At 39.6% G+C, this 26,153-nt stretch overlaps 1 protein-coding gene across 1 annotated transcript in view; it reads left to right on the top strand.

Annotated features, from left to right (window-relative positions):
- Positions 1-26,153, top strand: part of LOC134800584 (uncharacterized) — a 167,748-nt gene that overhangs the window by 11,806 nt on the left and 129,789 nt on the right. The gene's annotated exons all lie outside the window — the stretch shown is intronic.

The raw sequence follows: 26,153 nt of genomic DNA, 5'->3' as shown, positions 1-26,153 counted from the left end.
CCAGTCCGATCTCCGAGTTGCAAGCTCCTCCCACGACTCACACGATATGCCGGTGGCCGACAGGTGGCGTTTCAGGACGTCCTTGTACCGCATTTTTTTAATACATACCATGTTAATATTTGGTCCTATCGCGCATAACAAATCAGTTTGAACTTGGGCTTAAGGGCTGATACAGAGGGCCTGCAACCCGACTGCAATTTGTATGGGAACTGCACGCCAACTGCACCGCCCCATTCAAGTTGCAGTCCGTCTGTACCAATCTTTATTGCGCGTGAGTAAGAAAAAAAATACGGTATGCACTTTTACAACATACCTTATGCTGAGATCTGCATGCGGATGCATGTCAGTATTGTCAGTCATGTCACTTTGGTGTGCGAGCAGGGTTTCGCTCTATACGTACAAGGTACAAAGCGCTTTCTCGTTCAAAAAACTGGAGCACATCAATGTGATAATGATAGCCGCGTATACAGGGCATTTAATCAATTCTGTATGCGGCTAATGTGTCTCTGGCCTTAGAAGTGCCCGCACGGTCTGAATAGTGTGTCAAAGGACAATTACCATTAAATATCCACTATTAGGCGGTCGGCGCGGTGTTGTACGTAATTACACCGCTGTAACACGAGCTTACGATCGACGATCGCTATTCAGGCATGCTTTACCAAATACGGGATTAACGTTTGGCTGCGGGTACAACTAGTACACTACACTGTACTAATGAGGTTTAAAAAAGGTTCCAAGTGTCGGGAACCTAACAATAAAAACCGGCCAAGTGCGAGTCGGACACGCGCACGAAGGGTTCCGTACCATTACGCAAAAAACGGCAAAAAAATCACGTTTGTTTGTAGGGGAGCCCCACGTAATATTTATTTTATTCTGTTTTTAGTATTTGTTGTTATAGCGGCAACAGAAATACATTATCTGTGAAAATTTCAACTGCCTAGCTATCACGGTTCATGAGATACAGCCTGGTGACAGTCGGACATACTAAAAAGAAACCTCGATGGGCGAGTCCGCCTCGCACTTGTCCGGTTTTTCCACGTTCAACAGCTTAACGTCAATATTTTTCTGTAATATTTATAAAACAAACATTTTCCAAATTTCCACAATAGTTTTCACACAAGCACATAACCGTCACAACATAGGATGCGTGTTATCGCATCGGGCAGTAATTGCAGGCCAGCCTGTTTGTTCACGATGAATCAATATTTTCGGCCGGCTGTATGCCGTTCGTATCTACTGCCCGGCGCCCGCAATTTTAACGATGTAGTTAACGTGAGTTTTCAATATTTGTTTTTACATGTTCGAATGGAGACTATAAATACCAAAAAAGCGGCCAAGTGCGATATTAGAAACATCCATATCATTTTTGAAGACCTATCCATAGATACCCCACACGTATGGGTATGATGAAAAATATTTTTTTGCGTTTCAGTTCTAAGTATGGGGAACCCCCAAAATTTATTGTTTTTTTTTTTCTATTTTTGTGTGAAAATCTTAATGCGGTTCACAGAATACCACCACTTAACTTACCAAGTATCAACAGTATAGTTCTTATAGTTTCGGAAAAAGTGGCTGTGACATACACGGATAAATAAAATAAAATAACTAAAAAAAAAATAACTTTATTTAGCTAAATGATAGCTCACAACTGCTTACAAGTAACGAATGATACAAGGTGAACTTAACATTGTAAATAACTTGTAGGTACACATAAGTTTTTAAGGTAAGTGCAATGAAACATTGAGTAAGCGTCATCTGATCCCCGTACTAGTAAAAACTGTATCACGGTGGAACAGGATTCCCCTTGTCGTTGTTTACATTAATTATCTAATTATTATATTATATTATAACATGACTTTTCATATAGTTAGATATGTGGTTAAGTTAAACACAATAGAAATAAAACTGTTGGAAGTAACAAACAGCTAATTCGTTCGCATCAGTCGAAACGAGGCAGAAGGGCGCATGTCACTAAGGACTAGCACTAACATACGACTCTCCGCCGCAACGCGGCTGTGCGAATAACCAGTAAACATGTAGTATATGCAAAGTTAGCCGATCAAACTTATTAAAGATAAATTATAGTATTAACTTAATAATTACGCTATTATTTACCATTGACTCTTCCGATTATTTAACTAAATGAGTATGTGTAGAGGTTTGATATGTATCAGTTTGTTTTATGTATTCATGTATGCGTATCCTGACATATGTGTTTGTGCGTGCATGTGTGTGTGTGTGTGTGTGTGTGTGTGTGTGTGTGTGTGTGTGTGTGTGTGTGTGTGTGTGTGTGTGTGTGTGTGTGTGTGTGTGTATGAGTGTGTGTTTGTGTGCGTGTTTCGGGTGTGTGTGTGTATGTGTATGTGTGCCTGGCCATTTACTTAGTAATTAGTTCTTCCGTGTTTTCATAGTTCAGTGATTTCATGTATTTTTCCAACATCAATTTACAGGAATATCTAGTAAGTTGTCGTAAATTTATATTTTTGTCATTTCTTCTTCGTGATGCTGAAAAGTCTGGTTGATTTTTGTGTTGCGTCAGAAGCAAGTGTTTAATAAACAATTGCCTTACTGTTAGAACACAGGAGTCATTGTAAACAGCTGTGGTTGGGTAAAGAAAGTTTTTAAATAACATGACTTTTAATACCGCCCTTTGTGATCTCTCTAGCTTAAGCATGGTCGTTTTTGCTGCACCTCCCCAAATATTGATGCAATAACATATGACGGACTGGCACAGTGCATAATAAATTGAGATTAAAAGTCTCTGGTCACACACGTGTCTTAATGTTTTGAAAACGTAGATCATTTTTCGAACTCTGTTAGTAAGACTGTTAATATGTTCTTGCCAGCGAAGGTTTTTATCTACTTGTAAGCCTAGATATCTTATTGATGTAGTCTCAGTAATCACATGGCAGTCACAGATTCTATTCCTATCACAGTCTACATGAGCCTTGATGGATATTGTATCCTCTGCAGGTCGATAATTGTCTCTTATACTGAAATTGATGAGCTTAGTTTTAGTTAAGTTAAGCGTGAGTAAGTTTTGATTTAGCCATTGTGTGACTAAATCGAAACCCGTTTGAGCAATATTATTAACTTCTGACCAAGATTCTCCGTAAAACAATATCACAGTATCATCGGCAAAGGTTATTATTTGTGCGTTGGTGAGTTTAAGTCTACAGAGATCGTCTATGTACACGAGAAAAAGGGTTGGCCCAAGGACACTGCCCTGTGGCACACCATAATTAATAGGTTCTTCTGTACTATATCGGTCTCCCACTCTTACTGCCTGAGTCCGATCGGTCAAGTAGTCCTGGAAAAGTTGCAACGGTAAACCACGTATTCCTTTATTTTCCAACTTTTTAATAAGTAGTGGGACAGAGATAGTGTCGAAGGCTTTTCTCAAGTCTAGAAATATGCCAGTTGCCTTTTTATTTCTGTCAAGCTTGTCCACAAGAAATGATGTTAGCTGTTGTGCTGCATCAGCAGTCGACTTGCGCTCTCTGAAGCCATGTTGGTTAGAACTTAATAGATCATTATCTTCAAGGTAATTTTTTAATCTTTTGTTAATGATTTTTTCCAAAATTTTTGCTATTGTGGGTAATAGTGAAATAGGCCTGTAGTTTTCGATGCTGTCTCTGTCTCCAGACTTAAAAATAGGTACAACTATTGACTTTTTCAAGGCCTTTGGAAAGTTGCCAGTCTTAAAGCAAAGGTTGCATATAATTGTTATAGGAAGGGCAAGACTATTAAGTGCCAGTTTTAGAAAGTAAGAAGATATTCCGTCCCATCCAGAAGAGTGAGTATTTTTTAGTGATAAAATAGTAGCCTTTACTTCTAGCTCATCAGTTGGTAATAACGCCATTGAACTTAACGGAGTAGTATATGCAGGCATAGTCTCAACTCGATTAGACTCAGATAGTCGAGTGCCAGTTATAATATTAGTCGCTAACTCTTTGCCAATATTGGTAAAGTAACTATTCGCATGATTTAGAGATTCTTGTGGTGAGGATTTCAACGTTAAAAGATGCATCTCATTACTATCAGTCCTATTAAAATTGCAAATATTTTTTATTACAGCCCACTGTTTTTTTACATTTCTACTGTGTTCTTTGATTAAAGATCTCTGATACGCTCGTTTTAGGTTTTGTAGCATACGGTTGCATGTGTTTCTGTATCTTTTGTAAGTTATTCTAATAATACAATTATCTGGATCCTTTTTGAGTCGTTGGTGGAGTTTATCCCGATTCCTTAAACAGCGGACAATACCTGGTGTTATCCACGGTTTAACATTGCGTTTCCTGTGAGACATTTTAAATAATGTCGTATGTTTTGTTAGAGTACTGTTGACGAGGTGCAGAAACATATTAGTAACAATATTAATATCCGTTCCACTCAATATTGTAGCCCAGTTAACTAGATCCAATTCTGCTATAGCCGAGGCGTAATCAACTTTTTTGTGTGTTTTTGGTATATCTGATTTCTGTACATGTGCTTTGGAAAGTGATATCATGACTAACGAGTGATCAGTAATAGAGGAATCGCAAACTATTGTAGTATTTTTTAGTTTTGTTTTAACCATACAATGGTCCAGGCAGTTACAACCTCTAGTGGGGAGTTTATGAGAAGGTAACAGTCCGTGTGACGCCAGCATATCCAGATAGTCGGGAGATCTGTTGTCTTGTGTATTTTCAATTATATTTATGTTAATATCACCTATAAGAATGATGTTCTGGTATTGTTTTAGTGTCTGCAATAATGAATCAAGAGACGTAATAAAGTTATCAGTTTGTCTAAAAGATGGAGGCCGATATATCGAAACAATAGCAAATTTTTTACCGATTGCTGTGACAAGGCAGTTTGCGTCTTGGATTGAATCAGGTTCGGTTGTTTTAGACGATATGTTAGTCCTTACATAGACCACCACACCGGCATTTTGATTGAGTATACGGTTAGTAGAAAATGTTTTATAGTTAGGTAACAATGGCAAACAAGTATCGTCGCTTAGCCAACATTCAGATAATATAATGACGTCAACATTAATGTCTATTCGTGCAAGTAGCACCTGCAAATCATCGAAATTATGCTTCAAACTTCTTATATTTAGAGTCATAACTTTCAGCTGGTGTGCTGAACTAGTAAAAACATTTTTGCAACACTCTGGTTGATCCACCGCCACCGAATCACCGATATTGATACTCTGATCAATATCAGATGATAACAATATTAAGTCGGTCGTGTTTAAGTTGATATGATGTGGCTAAGTAGTCTTCCACCGGTGGAATTAACAGAGTGCTGCTTAGGAAAATAATACAAGTGAAATGGCGTGTCTGAGGATGTTGGTGTGTTGTGTGGGAAATGTGAATGAAAGAGTCAATAAGAAACAAGAAAAACTTACAAGGTAACACAATAAATAGTCATTGGCACACAGAAGCTGCCTTGAGTGCTTCAATCTGCTGCTCTGATTTGATCAGGATGGGCTGTGATGCATCCGTTTGTTTGACAAACACGTTTCCTTGCCGGGTCCAGCAGTGTTTATAGTTATGGTTTTTACGAAGGTCACGTGCGAAGTAGTGAAGCTTTCGGGCTCGCGGAGTTAAAGATTCCGATACATAAACTGGCTGCTTTTCTCCTTCTATGTTTAGATTCAGCGTATTAAATTTGTCATCTGGATGCAATTTGTTATATTCTTTTACTGCTTGGAGCAAAGCAGTGCCTTGCTGCACCGTCTGGAACTCGGCAATTATTTGCTTTTTGTGAGCAGTCTTTAAACGCCTAACATGCTTGAGGTTATTCGGAGAGAAAGGAAGTCCCAATGAACCATGCATTACAGCAATTAAATCACCCAAATCTTCATTTCCGGCATCAGGAATGTTTCTTATTTCTACCATTGCAGCACTTTGAGCCCTCTGCAAGGCTTCCACTTGTTCTTCAAGGCTGTTTATTTTTATCATGGCATTATCGTGTTCAGTAGACATTTTCTCATATTTGTCATTCAGCTTGTTGTACAGCAATGTCGTATCTTCCAGAATTTTCTCAATTTTGCTGTTGGTCTTGATGATTTCTTTATTTTGTGCCTTCAAGTCATCAATTGCTGCATATAACTTCGTATTCTGAACATCCCTGTCGGCTTTGAAGGTGTTAAGCATCTCACGTATACCTGATTCCAGTGACGTCATATCGTCGAAGTCCAAACGGTTTTTCCTTTTTCTAACATTTACATTGGACGTATCCGCATTGTCTGACAGGTCAGGATTCGACATTGATTTATTGTCAATTGGTGTTCCCATTTGTTCTGCTATTTTTGCATATACTACAAACCTTATGCACGCAAGAATCGTCTGTTGCTTAGCAGATGTGTTGCCCACTGGGTTACACTGATTGAATACTATATTGGCACGTAGATAAGGTTGATATTAATTTGCACAGTATTTAACTTTAAACAAAGTTACAATATTGGAGCACTGTATTGACTTATCGCAGTGAGCGACAGAGGTGGAATGAGCGACAGAGGTGGAATGGTGGATAGACAGACAGACAGACATGACGAAACCATAAGGGTTCCGTTTTTTGCCATTTGGCTACGGAATCCTAAAAAATGCAAATGTATCTGAAAAAATATGACAGATTATTTTCCGCTACTGTATTTGGTTTTAATTTCATCTCGATACCCCTTCGGCCGCGTACGCAACTGGAGCTTCGTAACCAGTTGCGATCGAAAACTTTTTCGGTCTTGTAAGGAACCGGTTGCGATCAAAAACTATTTTCTTCTCATACGTAACCAGTAACGATCGAACATTTTTTGTTTTTGTACGAAACCTCTCGACCGTTCATGAAACCAGCAAAGACTTTCTTATTATAAACTTTAATGTACTAATAATGCACACGTTATACAGGTAATTAAGCCCGTTTAAGCTAACTCTGCACCGTGTTTGATAGCATATATTATGGAAGTATTATTTTAAACGTTATCATTGCATAGAAATTAAAAAAATCGCATCTTTATTATCTTACGTAAGAACTATGAAAACCCCCTCCCTCCCCCTTGTAAGAAAACTGCGATTTTTTCGACCCCCTTCCCCCCTAAATCGTCTTACGTAATAAATGAATGGCGCTCAAGTAGCTACTTCCGAGCCTCGACCAACAATAATGTACTATTACCGATTTTTGGTCTAGGTAAATGTAAACATAATTGGTTATGTAAATATAAAAAGTTACATATGTCTAAAATTAATCTAGTATAAAGGTTAGTTTATGTGAAACATCGTCAAACACGGTGCAGAGTTAGCTTAAACGGGCTTATTTACCTGTATAACATGTGCATTATTAGTACATTAAAATTTATAATAAGAAAGTCTTTGCTGGTTTTACGAACGGTCGAGAGGTTTCGTACAAAAACAAAAAATGTTCAATCGTAACTGGTTACGTATGAGAAGAAAATAGTTTTTGATCGCAATCGGTTTCGTACAAGACCGAAAAAGTATTCGATCGCAACTGGTTACGAAGCTCCGGTTGCGTACACGGCCGAAGGGTCGACCTCCACGCGTTCCCGAGATAAAGGGTCTTCACAGACACAGACAGAAGGACCGACAATAAAGTGATCCTATAAGGGTTCTGTTTTTTCCTTTTCTTTTCTCATGCTCTGAAAGAGGGTCATTGTTGTTCTAAAAGGTGTGCAGAAAATGATACGTTACTGCACTAGAGCATTTTAGGTTTAAAGTACGATTTTATGTTTTTTTTTACGATAAGCAATTAAAATTTGGGTATAAATGGATTTGTTATACGATTTCCATTCTGATACATATTGACTCCCCATTCCATAAACAACGATACTTTTGCCTAAATTGTTAATTGAAAGCATGGTCTAATAAAACATGGTCTTCTATTCCCAGAGTGACACGGGCCTACGTCACAATAACATTGCCACTTTATTTCAACATAACATGTTACATGGGTACATTATAGCTATGGTTAATAAGTTAAAATATTTCTTTATAATTTTATAATTTTCATTTATAATGTATTTTATCTTAAATTTTACAATAACACGTCATTTTTAATTATTCGTTAGCAATATCTTCCGATTCACGAAAGAAATTTCAGACGTTCGGGTAATTCTGTTTACATTACTGGCAACACAGGATAGCGCTGTCACATTTGACAATTCGGATCTAGATAACTTCATGCCCTGACCGTCATCCTTGTCGAACGCGTGTTAATTGTTATTTCCTTCTCGCTCAGTGTCAGCAGTCGCAGTGTTTTCCAAACTTTTCACGTCGTAAGCTTGGTAATTAATGTGTAACTGTGAATTAGTTTTTTAATCGTTTGTCTTGTATGGATAAATAAAGTTTAATTTAATACATTAGATTTGTTTTATTTTACTATGTTTCTACATGAATAACTTAAAATTAATGCCGTTAAAATAATTTTCACCGTTGGTTAAAATTCTCCCACATTTTAAAGTTTGAGAACCTGTAAACAGCATGATGACGTAGGCCCGTGTCAGTTAGGTCATACGCGAATCTCGGAATAGAGTACCAGGCGGAGTATATTATTATACCATGATTGAAAGTACCCTCAAAAAATACTATAAAAATTTATACTTAATCATGTTTTAAAAAAAACACATGCATTTTACTTTCCTCGTATTCGAAATGAAAAGTAGAGTGTTTAACTCGGGTGAAAGGCATCAATTCAGCCTCGGCAGAAATGAGTGCCTTTCATCCCTTGGTTAACAATCTACTATTGAAGCTGTGCTTTGAAGGGACGGAACTCTACAATTGGAAATTGATGAAAACTGGATAGAAGTGCACATTTTACACATACGATAGGTATGCTCATCACGTTTTATTTGGACAAAAGCGGACATGAGACCATGATATCATAGCAAAGTCACGTTTCAAATATACAAGTCCCTGGTATTAGCATTAGCAGTACCACCACGCCTTCTACTTACTTTACAATTTATACCACTATCATAAATGTCATAATCATGTCCAGTGTCATTACGCCGAAGTATTTTCTTCACGCTAAACGTTTGCACAGGCGACGTCAAAGGTCTGTATACTTTATTACAATGAAATAAGATTCAAAATTGTAAACAAGTAAACATCCGTGACGGCCGACGTACACGTAATGTGCCAAAGTCATGCCCATTCGCCATTTCGGAAGGTGTGTCTAATCTGTAACGTCAATTCGTGTTTTTAGGTATTTGTATCTACTTGCGTAATGAGAGACGAATACTAAACAGTTTGGCGTACAAACTTAAGCCCAATACATAGATCACGAGTCCAGCTCCCTGCTTACACACGCCGTTTGTAATGTATGGAATTTTATAGCGATTGTCACATAGCTTGCGTTGCATTGCATGCCCTACAAATAATGACTATTGGCCTTTATTCGCAGAGTGCGTCTCTTATGGTTATCTTGGATATCAGCGTCGTGACTTAAGCGCTCATTATTGGTAATCTTTGCGGACGAGATAACCGGTATCTTACATACTATATAAATTTCTTTTTTGCATTTTAATGAGCTTAATCATTAATCGATTTAATAGTTAGTACTTAGTACGTAAACCGCATTCATTATTTCATGTACATATAGTATCATCAACAGCGTTTACGACTTTAATCCTAGGTATTTAAGAATCCAAAGATCATCGCACATTTATCAGTATGTTTTGAGCTTTCGTGCTATTCTTACTTCTGCTTCGCCCTTAAAATTGTGTGGGAATCTTCTTGGTTTCATGTGTCGTGTCGTAACCAATTTTAAGCTAAACATTCTATGAGAAGACACTCGTTTTAATTTTGAAATTGGACATTCACTTGTAATGAGCATTCTCGCGGACAGAAGAGTGTACTAGCGTTCTCGAGCTCGATGATCTGCTCGAGTCTATAGCACCTGTAGACGAACAAAATTCCCATTTGTGTTTTGGTTTTTACAAACTTCTATGGACACTAAAAAAATTGGTATCTCTTAATATAAACACATGTAATGATTGACTATTGACGCGCCAGTTTCAATTTGCACGCTCGCTATCGCCTGTGCCGCGTTTACTACCACGAGTAAATATATGTACGCAAGATTGGCACCAATATATTTAGCAAATATTTACCGACCCCAATCATATTAGGGAGCAATGCCGAATTTGTAAAGGCTAATAATGTTGTACAGTCGCTATCACATATATCTGAGCGGCCAAGGTGTTCACAATATCTGAACGCGCACTCTAACGCCTTGATATTAGAGGCGTGTTCAAATATTTGTGAGCACCTTGGCCGCTCCGATATCTGATGGCGACTGCACAGCAAGCACAATAGTAGCGGATGAAACAAAACGTACCAAAAGTATCTGCCACCCTGAATAACTTTTTCAAATAGAGATATATATACCACTACAGGTGGCGTTCAAAAGTATGTCTTGACCTAATTTATCTACATAGTAAAGACACATACCTTTTTTAGCCCCACTTGCACCATCCCACTAACCCGGAGTTAACCGGTTAAACCGATAAACCGAGTCAAATTGTACTGGTAACCATGGTAACTCCAGGTTTAACCGGTTAACCCGGGTTAGTGGGATGGTGCAAGTGGCCCTTAGGCTTTTAGAGAATTTGGCGCACGGAATTTGGCGCACTGGAGTTGGCGCGCTAAGTTTACGAGCACTCACTGTCCAGCATCCTCACAGTCCTGTTTCACTTCTTAGCACTTTTGTTTCAATAGTCTGATTATCCTTGGCACCCAGAATTTGGCGCGAGGAGTCTGGCTCGCGGAAGCTGGCGCGCAGAGTTCACGAGTACCAGAGTCCTGCTTCATCACAGTCCGATTTACTGCACAGCACTTTTGTTTTGGGTCCGGTTTCCTTTGCGCCCAAAATTTGGCGCACGGGAATTGGCGCACGAAGTTTCCACGGGTAATCACTGTCTATGGGCCGTTACACGGGTTTCCCGCCTGGTGTTCGACGCAGGTTCGCAGGTTCGACACGAAGACTTCCAGCCACGATCCACATGTGCGGGGTACTGGCGCACACTTTTTATCCTATCTGGTATGGCGCATTTATTTTGGCGTGTGATTTGGCGCAGCAACCAACCGCTCGGCCACCGTGCTTCAAGTGAGGCAGCCCCCCTGAAGCTTCCTCTTCTACCGCCGCACGGAATTTGGCGCGCGGAGTTTACGAGCACTCACTGTCCAGCATCCTCACAATCCTGTTTCACTTCTTAGCACTTTTGTTTCAGTAGTCTGATTATCCTTGGCACCCAGAATTTGGCGCGAGGAGTCGGCTCGTGGAAGCCGGCGCACAGAGTTCACGAGTACCAGAGTCCTGCTTCATCACAGTCCGATTTACTGCACAGCACTTTTGTTTTGGGTCCGGTTTCCTTTGTGCCCAGAATTTGGCGCAAGGAATTTGGCGCACGGGAATTGGCGCACGAAGTTTCCACGAGTAATCACTGTCTAGCGTCCTCACAGTCCGCTTCCACTGCACCACACTTTTTATTCTGATTGTCTGGTTGTCTTTTGCGCCCAGAATTTGGCGCACGGATTTTGGCGCATGGAATTTGGCGCACTGGAGTTGGCGCGCGGAGATCACGAGTACTCACTGTCTAGCATCCTCACAGTCCTGTTTAACTTCTTAGCACTTTTTGTCTCAATAGTCTGGTTATCCTTGGCACCCAGAATTTGGCGCGAGGAGTTTGACACGCGGAAGCTGGCGCGCAGAGTTCACGATTACCGAAGTCCTGCATCCTCACAGTCCGATCCTCACAGCACCTTTGTTTTAGGTCCGGTTTCCTCTGCGCCCAGAGTTTGGCACGAGGAATTTGGCGCACGGGAATTGGCGCACGGGGTTTCCACGGGTAGTCACTACCTAGCATCCTCACAATCCACTGCACAACACACACTTTTTATTTTGGCTGTCCGGTTATCCTTTGCGCCAGAAATTGGCGCACGGAAATTGGCGTTTTAGTCTCATTTTTGACGCGTAGTCTGATCCGCTACTTTTGATGCTACTCGTATTGTGATGTTAGTATAAATACCATCGTTGTTTCTACATTCGCTAATGTTGCCTCAAGGATGCGTGATGTGATGAACGATAATATTTGTGCGTTTGTTTGAGAAAACGTTTTCCAGAATATGAACAAATATTTTGCTTGTCTGCGATAACGTACTGCCAAACATAGGCGCCGGCAATGTATTATCATAGAACAATACTGGCCTAGATCTCCTAATGAATGCTTGTAGCCGAACTAGCAGAGGAGTACAGCGTGCTAGTTCCAAATAGGAGCTCATGAGTTCTATGCCAGACTCATACCAACGAGGGAAACGTTTAGATGAGGCTTATAATACGGTAATATGCAGATGAACTAGCAGCAAACCTTTGACCGGTAAAGACGTCAACTGACGCGCACGATTACGGTGTAATATAGACCTTCAAGCATTCCGTTAAGGTTTAAGATGGCTCGTTATGTTTAAAGAGGCCCACAGATTACCGATCGCCGGATGTCGCAAAAGGTGACAGTTCCGAGCAACTGCCAGGCAGATATCGTCCGGCGAACTGGTAACCTGTGGGACGGCGTAGCGTTCAAAGGAACCATTGGTGGAAATGGTGGATCCTATGCCTTTGCAATAAGCTGTACGCAGGCTTTAGCGCGTGCTATTGCAGGTAAAATCCGTCGCACGTTAGCGTTGCTCATACTATTTATCGTTAACCTGGCGGCCTACCGCGAACCACGTTCTACGTGTTGCCTTTCTGTCGCGCTTGTAAATTCGTACGTAAGTGTGTCAGGGAGGCAACACGTCGAACGTGATTCGCGGTAGGTCCTCTGTTCACCCGCTCCGTGCAACCGCGCCAGCTAGTGGATACCCATACGAGTCGTCAGTTAACAGGGTCGACGATGGAACTTGTATCCCGTTTGCTGTCGTCTGAATGAACGGCCTTTTGACTGAAGATGCATCGTTAAGTATGCACTATTATCGTTAACATTTGACCTGTGCAGCGATTGCATATCTCTCGTCTTGACCTTAATGAGACCAATGCACTCCTCGCGCGACCCTCTTATCGTGCTATTGTTAACAAGTATAGTTAAAAGAAACTTTAAAAAATTGGCTGCTAATTAAACTTGACTATTATCATTGTTTCGTTGATTTACATATATGTTGTGTAAAGTCTAAGACTAAGTCAAACCAAGACAAACAAGGGGCACGATTATTTCTTAGACTTAACATCGCATCTACTATCAATACTGCTACTATATAATTATGTCACTTTCATAACAGAGACTTGTAGTCAAATAAAAAGTCAAGTATTATGCTACATGCCTATAAAATGCTTTGTTTATTGTCCTTTGTTTTCATCAAACATGATACATGCCTGGCTGAAGTTAATATTGCAAGAACCTTTCTATCAACATACAGCAGGCCCCAATTTCACATCGGTGACAGGTGCGACGAATTGTAAAATCACTATCGCTGACGTCACAGGCATCCATGGGCTACGATTACCACTTACCATCGGGCGGGCCGTATTCCTGTTTGCCACCATCATTGTATTATTTAAAAAAAACTTTATTATATCGGAAAAAAACAGATATTTCTCCTGCGAAGTTTCTGACAATTGTCAAAGATTTAGAAGAATTGTAGGTAATTCTTGACAGGTAATGAGTTATATGTCGGAATTTCGTGACAATTGTAGTGTTTCTGTGACAATTGTCATAAACTTAGCAAGAGAAATATCTGTTTTTTTCCGATATCATAAAGTTTTTTTTAATAATACAATGATGGTGGCAAACAGGAATACGGCCCGCCCGATGGTAAGCGGTAACCGTAGTTCATGGATGCCTGTGACGTCAGCAACAGTGATTTTACAATTCGTCGCACCTGTCACGTTGGTGAAACAGGGGCCAGGACCAACATTAACAAGAACTTAATTATACATAAAATTATCTCGACCGAGCGCTAGTAAACAGTAAAAAAATAAACAATTTTACGATCGTGACATTTTTATGGGTCAATCAAATTTATCGCGACCAAGTTTGCTCTTTATTTATGTCCTTCGTACATAACATAAATTTATGAACGTGTCTTCCACGTGTATTATGTATCACACGGTGTGACATTAATTTGTCGTTTTTTAAGAACTTTATTTCAGCTTGCGCTGTGATTTAGTGGGGTATGGTTGTAAATGCTCTGTTGAGTAATTTGCACCTTACTTTCATATAAAGGCTCATCTCGAAAACGCTGTATTCAAAAGCAATCTTAAGTTTATCTTAACAAGGTTGAGAATACTGTAGTTATTTTATGATAATTACTGTATGATACTATATGATACTGGATTATTAAGAGGTACGACGATTCAAAAAGCGACTCTATGTGGGAAGTGCTTTAGATTTAGATCTTCATCATTTGACCAAATATTTGGAACAAATATTTGTAAACAGTATGTTGTTGACCTCTCTCTTAATATCCCATTGGCTTTACATCAAGTATCTTGTTTCCATGTTTGTTTACATCTTTCATATAAAGCTTCTGTTATTCATCAGCGTTGATACGTTGGAGAAATGATCTCTCACCTTTATCCCGATTTCATCCTCATCTATTATTTTTATTTTAACTCTCCAATATTAACATTTTTATTTTTCTGTATATACACTATGAAATTTCATCGGTGATCAGGAACCAATTTTTCTAATTCAGTCATCGATGGCGATCACATTTAACTATGAAACCAACCCCGAAATCGCGAAAAAATAATTAACTCTCTCTTAGAAAATATCAACATCGGACCAGCCCAAATGTAACAGGCAAATTTTTTTTTTGTGATTTCGAGGTTGGTCGCATAGTTAAATGTGATCGCCATCGATGACTGAATTAGAAATATTGGTTCCTGATCACCGATTACATTTCTTGGTGTATAGTGATAAGTGTAAACACTAACATAGCTAGCTATAAGTACATACTAACAAAATATATGAGTCTGTAAAGTTACTCGAAATAAATGATTTATTATATTATTGTTGCTTTAGAATCTGAGAGACCCGCGTTCAGGCAATTATTTTTCGCCTCGGACGATCTTCGGTAACCTCTGTACTGTTGTAAAACCATGTGTGAGAGGACGAAAAAATGGTTGGGCTAGACTTAATTGTAAATCGCATTTGATACCGATTCCGCAGGTTGTAAACTGGTTTATGAGGCCTAGCCAGAAAAATAGGTGCTCATATTCAAGAGACTATCGTAAAATCGTCTAGTTTAGTAGTCCTCATTATGATTTGTTAATTATTATAAGCGATGAATTTTTGTTTAGAAATTGATAGATCATTAGAAGTGCAAATGTGTTGATCAAAACATTTGTTTTGCACTGATTAATGCAAATCATATAACTCCAATATTAATTATTCGCTGTATTGAAACTAGATATGAGCGCCGCGCCGGCGCGCCGCCGCCGCCGACAAAATTTTCGCGCCGCCGCCGCCGACGCTGCGCTATCGGCGTGGCATCGGCGTGACCTTGTTAGATACTACTATTTTCAGAATCAGATAATATATATTTTATCTAGTTTAGATCTTTAACGGGGCCAGTCTGAATAGCTTATAGACATTAAAAGGTGTTTTAGGTCCATATAATTCAAAAATATCGATGGTAAATTCAAACTTTTCTGATTGGTAACCGCGCTACTAGTGTTAGGGCAACGAAATGACTAATTTTGCCAGCTGGCTAGCTCATCCGTCATTCACCGCTAATTTAACCATTGCAAACATGGTTGAATGTCTTAAAAAGGTGTAAAAGGGGGTTAATTTCAGATATTAAGTGTTTTCACGCCCAAAGGTGGCCGTTGGCTTCGCACGGAAGGCATCGGAAGCGGAATCGGGTCTCATTCAAGCTTGGCCATTGTTCAAAATTCAAGCGTTGCTCCCTCGCAGCCCAATCTTTGGCCTCGCATCGCTCGCATAGAAGTAAGCCGCTATCTGAACCTCCAAGTTTTCGACCCTGTTTGTAGCCTAACTTTAGGCCTCGCTTTTAAAATGCTTGGTCATTGGTTCTTCTCCGATCTTAGCTCCACTGCAGCACAGCCTTTGGCCTCGTACAAATGCACCTGCAGGAAAGCTCCAGGTCTTTAACACTATGGCCTCGGTCTTTATCGGCCTTCGGACTTGCTTACACTGGACCAATAGTTCAATTCCAGCTTTGCTCTCTTGCAGCTTGTCCTTCGGCCTCGCAAAGAAGCGCGCCGTAGTCGGCGCTCCGCGCATTCGGCCTTCAGCCAAGCTCACACTTGGCGTTCGATTCTAAGCTGTAAGCTTACTTGCAACTCAGCATCTAGCCTCTCATGGGAAGGCGTCGGAATCAGGTCTTCGGTGTTAGGTGGAGCTCGGCCTTTTTGACATTAATCGGTTTGTTGGGTCGATATTGGTTCATGACGGAGTTTGATTTTCCTCACTTCGGCTCTTTGGACTGTCGACCAGACGTTTCCATGATACAGTCAATCCGCTACTTTTTACTTAGTACAAAAGATAAGGGCCACGGAAAGATCTTCCGGCCAGGGCCTCGCCAAGATTAAGACCGCCTCTGATGATGCGCGCTATCGTTTATACTATATTAAAAAAACCGGACAAGTGTGAGTCGGACTCGCCCACCGAGGGTTCCGTACTTTTTAGTATTTGTTGTTATAGCGGCAACAGAAATACATCATCTGTGAAAATTTCAACTGTCTAGCTATCACGGTTCGTGAGATACAGCCTGGTGACAGACGGACGGACGGACGGACAGCGGAGTCTTAGTAATAGGGTCCCGTTTTAACCTTTGGGTACGGAACCCTAAAAATCGTACCTTTATTCAATAAATTTTGCTTGAAATTGAAAAATGCACTTATTTTATAACTTTCTTACAGAAAAAACATGTCTTTTCGGTAAAATTTTGGTTTGATTTCTTTTTTCATTAATCAAAGGTGTTTCAAGGCCACGCCGCCGATTCGCCGCCGCCGCCGACCAATTTTGACCGGCGCGCCGCCGCCGGCTAAATGCCTATCGGCGCTCATATCTAATTGAAACTGGATGTGTAATATAATGTTAATCCATACACAGTATTGCAAAAGGATTTACCCAAAACCCATATTGATCATATTGAACGTCCAGTTTCGCGGAAACCTTTTAATTATGCAAATATTTTAATTAAGTCCGGCATTAAATTAAAATAACGGAACGTTAAAATTTTGTACGTCGACCCAAATTTGGACAGAAACTACGCAGGCCTGCGCTGTGATTGGGTATTGATTTATTTTAGACAATGTTTTAACATTCTGTATATATTGAATGAAGCAATATTTGCTCTGTCGGATTGATTCTATGTTGTAGTTCGGTTATTTGAGATTTGATTGGAACAGGCATGTTTGTTGGAATGTATTTCGACTATTCAGCGCTTAGGGTTGTATAAGCCGAAATTTATATTGGAAAACCTGTCTGAAGTTTGAATGCTCGTGATGGCATATTTAAGGCAGAGACACACTTATCCCACGTAAGCAACGTTATGCAATGCATTATGACATCTGAACCCTGAAATTTGTATGCTTAGAAACATACTTGTCATGCGTTGCGTTGCGTATGACACGTATGTTTCTAAGCGTACAAATTTCAGGGTCCAGATGTCATAATGCATTGCATACGTTCTCGCCTTATACAATATAGTGCCTAAGTTTTTAGACTGAGGACATATATCCTTAGGATAGAGGTCGTGTAGATTGGAAGTCTGCTCTGTATATGTCTTTCGTTGTTTCGCTTAGCTAAGAAAAACTCCGTGGCACTTATGATCCCGGCTCATTCTCAGACATAGCCACGTTTTCTTCCCACAGACATTTTTTGTTATCATTAATATAATTAGTTGGGTTTTCCAGAACATGTTGTAGATCTGTAACAATATAATTATGAACTTACACCCTCGTTTGTTTTTGATTAAAACCGTATCACTATAGATTAGTTTATACAAACCTTGCGTCACCTAATAACCTTAAAATTAAATGCATGTGTAATAATCAATGCTAACTACGTAGTTAACTACACGTTTATGCACCTGCATAGCTGCGATACTCCACATATTTGAGCGTGCATGCCACCCGCACATGTGGCCTGTTCTTCGCATGACAGTCATGAGTCATGACACATGACATTGTTTTTAAATGATAGGCATAATCCAATACCTACACTTTACAAATGAATGAACTTAAGATAAATTGAGTATATGAGGAGTGATTTTTGTACGTTACTTATTACTATACCTTATATAACAAAGTCCCCCGCCGCCGCGTCTGTCTGTTTGTGTTTGTGTGTTTGTATGTTCGCGATAAACTCAAAAACTACTGAACAGATTTTCATGCGGTTTTCACCTATCAATAGAGTGATCCCTGAAGAAGGTGTAGGTGTATAATTTGTTAACCCGTGCGAAGCCGGGTCGCGAGTCACTAGAAAAATCACTTACAATTCGTTCGTTGTTCAATTGTTGACAATTGGTTTACAATACAATACCTGTAAGATTGATAGAAATATTCATTAAAGACTCCGTCACACAGGCGCGTTTTTAGGCGTGCGTGAGCAGGGCGCGCCGCTTTTACATATTAAAACGCACACGCCCCACCAGAAAAACGCGCCTGTGTGACGGAGCCTTAACGCCACGTATTCGTCCACGTTCCGCTGTGATTGCTAATCGATTCTTGCACATTCTAAAACACGATCATCAATAACGTACACCCAGCTGCAAAAGTACATACCCACTTTATGAGCTCGCTGTACGGCCGTTTGACAATCGCGATTGATTGTCTCGGGGAAGTCTTATGTTATATTGGTAAAGTAAGTTAAACGCTTTCATTTAGTTAAAGGGCGGCGACCGGCGAGGCACTTACACCCCTCCATGGGCGACGGTAACGTAGCCGTAGCCGAGTGACTACATTCGGCCGAATACCGAATATTCGGCAAAGAGGCCGAATAGGCCGAATACCGAATAGAAGCCGAATATTCGTGGCATCTCTAATTACTATATCATTTAAAAAAATGTTGCTGACGATATATTTACAGCGTATATACCTCCCTAATGCGGAGTCATCCAAGACTCGTCAAACTTACCAGTGCAATATTGCAGCGGCTGTCGTGTACAAGAAGTCTAAAGCACATTTCTCCGAAGTTTTAAACCGTCGTAAAGCACAAATGCCGCAGCTTACCGAGAAAATCAATTCCAGGAGCAAGCTCGGGAATAGGTCGCCACTGAAAATACAGCAGTTTTATATGGCTCTTTTAATAGTTACTCTCGTGCACACTGTCGACTTATTTAATGGTACTTTAGAGTTTACACTATTAGCGCGTCACGCCGGTGACGAGGGGATTTAGAAAGTAATATGAACTTAAACCGTTAGTATCAGATGGAAAAACACACAACGGGACATCGCGCGATTTTAGGCGCTAGATAACTTTAAAATTTTCGTTGCTAAAATAAAATTGTTACAAGATTCTACATACATTCCCTAATTGTTTGAGCGTATACCTGGCTTCTGTCCGCTCTCTTGCCAAAAGATGTTACGGTGTTCTTAACGTAGACGATCTACAGACCAGATGACATTTCAGATTAATATTTACGTCTACTACTCTCAACAGCAACGAAAACGGGTAACTTTGTTCGGTAAGTACTAATTAAAGTGGCCTATTTAATTGTTCCTGAGAATCCTGAGTATAACTTTTTGCCGTGTAGGTAGCGATTTGCTTGAGGGAATTGAGTTGACTTACGTGGAAAATTGGTCCTAAGTTCTATGAGGCATAAAAGTAGCGTTGTACCGAAAATCGTACTTAGTTTGGCACTTAACATATTATCTGTTGACACTTATATCTGTTTCTTGTTATAAATGCCTTTTAAACCCTAACTTGGCATTTTCTTAGATATTATGTGTTTAGGTAATTGGCAGCCGGAAAGCCATCCAAGTGAAACTCTGCCTTTGCGTAGGCTCACGGGTTTATGATTTCGGCACTCCCCTTTCAAACAATTATTTAGCAATATTATGGCTTTACTCCAAAAATTTCAACAGAACATGAGGAAATTACTCGTTTCGAGTGGGAAGACTGAATGGCTTTCCCCCGGCATTGCAACGGTTTCGCGCCGGTTGCCAAATAACTTTGTTCTGGGCTAGAGGATTTCGCAAAATTCCAACCAACAGGGGGTAAAAAACGTTTCTGTGCACGCGGCCAACTTTACAGGGCTGTGTTTCCGATCGCTCGCACCGTTTAAAAAGCTACGTATAGTAGTTGCTGATCTTGATGTCTCGTTAGAGTGGAGCATGAACACTCTGTGTTTATGCAAGCAATGGGAATACGTTGCCAGGTAACGGTGAAATATGGGATTGTTTTTTGTTAATTTTGCGTAGTTTATGGATTTAGTTTGTGTGGCGTACATGCATACAGTAAAAACAACCGATTTAGGTTTAACGTAGTCTTTTGAATAAAAAAAAAAAGTTTAAGTATTGAAATTTTGTACACGCCACGTCACAGTCAAATACAAAAATTTCAATAGAAGCAAGCTGATGATGGAAAATCCAGTGACACGTAAAAACTAAAAACATAAACGATATAATAGGTCAGGCAACGAATGCTCAAAAAAAGTTGTAGAGGGAAATGCTTTATTTAATCAACTTTCATTTTGTATAAGTGGCCATGTCGCTAAGATGCATAGTTTCTGAGATATAATCGATAAACCGAAAAATGGGACCTTCAAAGCCCCCTCTCCCCCGGCTCATGAGCTACGACCGGGGACTTGATATGTTCACCTCCTAACTAGTCCAAACAAAGTTACGGAGTCAAAAATTGTGTCACTAGCATTTCCCTCTATACCTTCTTATTGCTTGGCCTAATAAATAAATATTAAAGTACTTAAAAGCCTTCAGTTCGCTCTCTAGATAAAAGAAATGTGAATTATACAAAGCTTTCAGTTCCGAAATAACTGTAGCACAAACTCGTTTAATTGTTTAATTTTCAAGCACGAATTGCCTCAAAGGAACGTTTCAATTTGCAGGCACCATTCAACACTCCGTTACAGACACAAAATGAATGCCAAGATCTAATGAAATGCACCGTTTACTTGACGGGATGTCAAATACCTATACTGCACCTTGTGCCACCACAAACGAATCGAAAATCAACTGAAAATGTTACCTTCGCTAACAGAAAAAGGAAAATAAACATTCATTGGACATTAATAACTCAAACCGTTCCGAATCGACATCCCCCGTCAAATAATACACAAGCACTCCCCCGCCGGGTGGCCCCTCCTAAACCCCCCTTTTATCCAAAACGACGAGAGGCTTCGTCCAATATTATTTCTGTCAATACCCATTTAATGCTGTAGAGTGTGGGTTATCAAAATGTATGTTGTTTTTAGCCTACTTGGGTAGGAAACGAATATGTAGAATTGTTTTTGCTGCTTGTCTTTTTTCTGCGGATACCTGAAATTATTTCACCGCATTGCGCTGTTTAAAATGTTCGTAAACGAGATTGCGAACATCAAATAAAGCGAGATTTCATTACAATTTTCTGTCCCTTCTTTTATTTCATATTTTGCTACTGAAAAATGTCTAAAATTTTTCAAGAAACCCCAGGAATTATAATGTTTTTGTGTCTGTAAGTTGACGGTCCTTGTAAACTGGAACTTGGGTTACTCAATCTCTTTGAAATGGCGGCCAAGGTCAAGCTAGCGGCCCGTTAAGTTTTGGGTTGACCAAGACTTATGTAAGTATTTGTTTTAACACCCACACACATAACAGGCTTCCAGGACCCTTTACGAACGCCTCTCTTTTATGTTTAGACTTGAATGTTACGTAAAATCAAAATAGAGAGTTGATAGTGTGACTTTGATGGTAACTCTAACTCCCTACGGAGCTTCCTGCGGACCTTCTACTAACAAACGAGTTTTAGCATAGGAGGAACAGTCAACGGTAAACATATGGGTGTACAAATCATTTCAAAAATATGTCCCATAACTCTTATGTCAGTGAATTAAGAACTATGGGACATATTTTTGAGTAAGTTGTCTACACCCATATTTTTACCGTTGACTGAACAAGAAAAATTAAGGATTTCAGAAACATTGAAAGGCCTGATAAGTTGATAACTCAATTCAATAACTTCGAATCTTAGAATAGGTACTAGTCTACACGAACAGATAGAGGGAGAGAAAGATACCGGCGTTGACACGCTATCAGTTTATCACTATGCAAATTGACCGTGTTCTGAGTGCTCCAATACAATAGATCACGTGGGCGACTCATTAAATTCTCGTAAACACGAACTAGACCCGACCGGTTTCGCTTTCGACGGCCGTCTGTCACACCGCGCCGACATCGACACCTAGATACCCCGAGACCTCGATAATGAGAGCACATGGGTGTGAACGGAAAAGCACGATCTTTAATTCTAGTTTTAACTCCGAGACTACCGGTTTCGTTTTTGTCGGGCGCACAGTACGCAAGGCTTATCTCTATTCGTGACTCGATTTATGTGACGGAGCGCATCGACGCGGACGGAAAATGCAAGACGCTTTGGTCTAGTTTAGAGTCTCGGAAACTTGACGAACTAAATACGGCACCGGTTTCATTTTCGATAGATGCCAGACACGTAATATATACGCCTATGCAGAATATCTCACCGAGCATCGATCTTTAGTAGATTCAGATTTTACTGAGGAAATGGCAATATTTGCAATCGTAGTTTCTGCATTACCTATAGACGCATGAAACGTTTTTGACAAGTTTTGTTGTTGTATTGTATCGTTGTGTAATTGTTTAATGTAAATAAAGAGAATATACATACGTGTGTCTTTTTGCATTTGACACGCAATTTGAATTCGGTGTTATAAAATCCATGCAAGCTGTAAAATATGCGTTGAATGCGATAAAACTTGTATAATTGATTTATTCTGTAATTGGATAAGGCTGATTACTGCTTTGAAATGTTAAGTATTCTTATATCTTTACAACCGACCGGTTTCTTTGATTTATTTGACATCTATTGTCTTATTTGTTCCTTTAGTTTTGATACCATCTCGCTGTTGGCATTTACGATACAACCTCTTTGCTGGTTTAACCCCAAAAGTTGTGTGTCAATTTTCTTAGTACCTAATTAGTAAATTTAACACTTTCAGTGCCTGGCGCCCCATTTCCTTTTCAAAATGAACACATCTAGCGTGTAATTGGCAGTGAATGTGTTAAGATTCATTACATTACACAAACAAGTTTTTGGTTGACCGTACTTATTCGTTCTTGTTTAAGACTGCTGGTGATTGTATTCCAACGTTAATGACCTATAAATTACCTAGCGTCGCTTTGAAATATAACCAACCCACATAGCAATTACTACGAGTAGTAGGTACATACCTCTCGTTTCTATTTGCCTTAACAAGTCAACATGACATACAGAAATCACGCAACAAACGAGGTTAATTTAGGGGTTCAACCATTAGATGCTCTTAACAATAACTAACCATACATGTCCCGTACATGTACATGTATCTGACATAGGGCACAAAGGCTGAGCAATTAGTGCCCGCACGACACGTTGCGTAACTTGTGCCGCCAGCATCAAATATATGTATACAACTTTCGCCTTATTGCAAGCGAATAAGGTGCAGAACTGTAAACATGTCTTTGACGGCCGACAGTGCGTATGCGTACTATGACTATGTACACAGTGTTTGGTGTAAGTGGCGGGTGTTGTGGGGTAACAGGGGAATTGAATTTGGCTAGGTCTGGTTTCGATCTTCAAAAAGCGAAATATTTTGGGTAGTGTCATAATGGCTGTATTGCTATCTTCTTTATCCTCTAGCCGCTAAAGGCCTGTATAAAGTCTCCCGTTCCATTCTTATCTGAATTTTTATTTTGACAAATCAAAATTGCATTTGTCTTAACAAGATTTGATTTCTGGGCGGCTAGAGGCTATGATATGATAAGAATAAGAACGCATTCCAAAAGCAGACGTAGGGGGTTAAATAATCGGATAATACAGGATTATTAGGAGTATTTATTACTGAAATCTTTTTCGTGGTCCAATGTCAGTGTGCTAGAAGCTCAATGTCACTATCTTACTCAAACATACGACGATATTAGAGACGTCACTCGACTCCCATCCGGGAATTTCACTAATTTCCACACGTGCACCGCAACACGCATATTGATTGGTCTGCCTGTCCGTCGTGTCATATATCTCTCTTGTATACAATATACTATAGTACGCCTCGGATTTGCATGAGGGAGGCTTTGTGCGTTGCATGACTTGTATGTATGTGTGTATGATGCTATTAGGCCGTACAAAGGAATAATGCAGGATTAAGCGGCGCAGACGGCATTGTCGGACGCAGTGCCGGCTAGTTGTTTTGATTCTAAATCCTTGTATAGACACGTGTATACGATTCGTTGTTTTCAAGACAGAAATAAAAATGTGTAGGTTTAATCCGGCGTCGGAAGATTACCCCTAAATTATAAGATATCTAACAATTTGCATTCTAATCTTGATTAGTCCTTTGGTTAAATCTGGTCGTAAGGCCTAAATTGGCTTTCTTTTAGTTCGTTGCTTACAATTTTGCAAGCGGTGTGGTTATAGAATATTTACTTGTTCTTTTCGGTTTATTTCTCTAACATCTGATATAAATGAAGCTTGACAGTTTTCTATTAACCGTCAGCTACATTTAACGCAAGGCGGGCTAAATTTATTTATTAATATTGAAGTTCACAACCTTTTCTAAGTTTATAGACAACCTATAAAATAAATTCTAGTCAAAATAATATTTCCGCACGAGTGCTTTTGTTGTTATCGTTATATCCCAAAAAGATATATCTTGCGGACATTTCTGGCGTCAAAAATATGTTTACACTTTTGCACCTTGTACACATGTACACATATAGTTCAATCTGTTCGGCGCTCTGACCTCCATCTGTAATATATAGATAGGATAATAATATGTACTACTGCGTTTCTAAATTCACATTACCAATACCTATCTGCACATACGCTTCCAGTACGCGTTCAGTACTAGTTTGACACATTGATTTTGTGACAAATACCGAGAAAATCAATATATCATGTACATTCTTATCGGATGTAGCTGTCGTTGTGTTCTGATTTTAGTTGACATACGCGGATACGGATTTCAGTTTTTATTTCGGAAAAATGAAATGCAATTAGATTAGGTACCTTTGTGCATGTGATGTGTGTTATCTAATTGATATTGTCATCATCTTCTTTCTTTATTCATTTAGTTATTGAATCATTCTTATACGATATGATTCTAATGCGATCTTATTCTCAGGCAACGCCAATATACTGATTTTTGTTTCGAAATAGTAAAATCAAAGTTAAGTTTATTCAACTCCCTTAAATAAGGAATGATGTGGCGCTGACCCAGTAATATTTAATATCTTTCTAATCTGGTCCCTAGCTAAGCCAGTAATAACTGGAATCGATAAATTGTCACGCTAAGCCGACATTATTAGTGGTTTCGATCGCGACTGTAATCTAGGCGTAGGTGTTAAATAATGTGCTTTGTTTAAGTGAATTCAGGTTATTTATTAATTCTTTTGACATATAGAATATCGCGTATCTACGAAGTAGGTAACATCCAAAGCATAAACATCATTCTCTCAATGATTTGTAGTACGGTATACATTGGGTAGGTAGGTGGACGGCTTTAGACGGATAGGACGATAGTGGTTTAACATAGCTACGGGCATCATTTGGCTTTTAACTAAATTACTGGTAGCGTCAAGGGTGGTCGCTTAACTCGTATATTAGTCTCTCGCATAACGATGTTTTGTCCTTCGTAAATTACAGCCTAAAAGGTTCTAAACCCATTTGCCAACGAACACCATTCTGGCACCTCTCCATTCCCCAATAAGGCCCGACATGACAACAGCCAACTAACTAACCTCCCCAAGCTCGTACGTGATACTTTCATTTCCAATTTTCAACCTTAACTTGTAACCATTAGAGTCGCATTTGGAAAATAGAGAAGACTTAGGATTATAGTGCGACAAGGCCGCTCATGTCCATGGTATTTCTCTAGTGGACTTGGACTACGACATTATTCTACCAGTCAGTAACGTCCAGGGGTGTTACAGTAGCACGAAGATAGATTCGACGTCTTCTAGTATAA

This window comes from Cydia splendana, chromosome 20 (genome assembly GCF_910591565.1).
Source record: "Cydia splendana chromosome 20, ilCydSple1.2, whole genome shotgun sequence".
Classification (NCBI taxonomy): Eukaryota; Metazoa; Arthropoda; class Insecta; order Lepidoptera; family Tortricidae; genus Cydia; species Cydia splendana.
This window is presented reverse-complemented; position numbering and strand designations above follow the sequence as displayed.